This window comes from Sinocyclocheilus anshuiensis, unplaced genomic scaffold (assembly GCF_001515605.1).
Source record: "Sinocyclocheilus anshuiensis isolate Anshui unplaced genomic scaffold, SAMN03320099.WGS_v1.1 scaffold2204, whole genome shotgun sequence".
NCBI classification, from domain to species: Eukaryota; Metazoa; Chordata; class Actinopteri; order Cypriniformes; family Cyprinidae; genus Sinocyclocheilus; species Sinocyclocheilus anshuiensis.
This window is the reverse complement of record NW_015544264.1, coordinates 87960-90107: the sequence shown is the minus strand read 5'-3', so window position 1 is coordinate 90107 and position 2148 is coordinate 87960.

The window sequence follows — 2148 nt, the reverse complement described above, 5'->3', positions numbered from 1 at the left end:
TCCACGATATTCTAATTTATTGAGATGCACCTGTATATATATATATATATATATATGCAGGTGCGAGAGCTTGACAAAATCCAAATATATTGCCAGTATCAAAAGCACAGAAGCAAGTGTGCAGGCATTTTATACAGTGCCCTCCATAAGTTACAGTAATGACAAAATTGCTTTGTTTACTGTGCAGTCAAGACATCTGCAAATATGATTAAAATATGAATATGTGACAAAACTACAAAATGTCACATTTTATATTAGCTGTTTTAACAAATAAAAAGGACGGCACTTTTAGAGTTCATCCCACTATTTGATGTGAGCATAAGTATTGGGACAGTTGAATTTAAGGCAGATGTAAAAGATTAAAAGCTATTAGTTAGTTACAGATCCCTTGCGCGCAATCACAGCAGCTAATCTGCGACCCACAGACATCACCAGACTCTAGGTCTCATCCTTTGAAGTGCTTTTCCCAGCCTTTAATGCAGCCAATTCCAACTGTTGGGGAGTTTCTGCCTTTAGTCTCCTCTTCAGCTGGTGAAATCCATGTTCAATCAGATTTAAATCTGGAGATTGATTTAGGCAATCAAAGACTTTACATTTCTTTGCCCTGATAAACTTCTTGAACTTCCTGAACTGGCAGGGTGTTTTGGGTCATTGTCCTGATGCAATGTGAAGCGCTTTCTGATGAATCTGGTGGCATTTTCTTGAATATTGGTAGCCAAGATGGTTTTGTACCCTTCCAAATTCATTCTGCTACTGTCATCATACATTAAGTCATCATTAAAACCATGCATGCCCACGCCATGACACCACCTCCACCGTGCTTTACAGATGAGGCTGTATGCTCAGGATCATCTGCAGTTCCCTTTTTCTCCACACTTTTGCTTCCCCATCACTTAGATAAAGGTTAATCTTTGTCTCATCTGTCCATAAAACACTGTGCCAAAACTCTACTGGCTCACCTTTGTGCTTTTTTTTTTGCAAACTCTAATCTTGCCTTTCTATTTGTCGCTAGTCAGAGGTTTGCATCTTGCTGTAGCCTCTGTAATTCTGTGTCAAGTCTCCTGCAGACAGTAGATCGTCAGAGCATCACCCAGATTTCTGGAGCTTGTTGGCGATTTTACAGACACATATTTTAGGGTTCATTTTCACAGCTTTTGCCTGTCATCAGCTGCTGTTGTTTTTGCTATAGCTCTAATTGACCTCCCTTTTTTCTTTTAGCATCCAAAGTGCTTGCTTTTCTCTCAGAGTCAGCTCCCTCGTCTTCATGGTTTGTGTGTGTCGTCATCGAATGCAAGACTCAGAATGCAGAAGCAATGGATATAACTGATACGACACATTCCCCGCTTTTAATATCTGAAGAATTAATGCAGCAGGACACAGCTGAGCACTAACTGATTAGGTTACGAAAACGTTACTCCTGAACGTCCAGTTTTGTAACTGTTTTTAAAATGCTTTTTCTTGGTCATATGAATGCTAAAGGAACATTTCATTGTATCATTTTGAAACATTATGGAAACGTTACTTTTGAGTGTTCTCTGAACATTCCAAAACAAGTGTAACATTTAAAAAACGCTAGATGAACGTCTGACTGAAACGTTTCAGAAATAAAATGTTATAACGATGTATAAATACTGTCTTATTAAAGACCAGATAACTCTGAATTATTGTTATTTGTCAGAATGCTCTGAGAACATTCCCTGTTCGCTGGACATCTGTTCTGTCCGAACAAATCTTTAAAGTGATTCACTGATTCTCTGATCACACATCAAAACATTCCATTTGATATTTTTGCAAATATTATACGAACGTTATTTTTCTCAAGCGTAGTAACATTTAAAAACATCAGGTGAACGTCCAAATAAAACATTTCAGAAATAAAATGTTCCATGAGCAATGTATAAATAGCATTGTATAAACGAACATAACTGGTTCATTAAAGTTTGTTACTGTTCCTGTCCAAATGAATCATTCGAGTGATTCACTGATTCCATCAAATGTCAGCGGGAACATGAGTTTGCTCTGGCTGTGTGAATGACTGAGGGTCACCTGAGGGTCATGAAGCTCCGCCCACCTCACCTGGAAAACACCTGGACACTGAGACGCACCAGATTAAGACAATCATGGTTTATTATGAGCCTATGCATCATT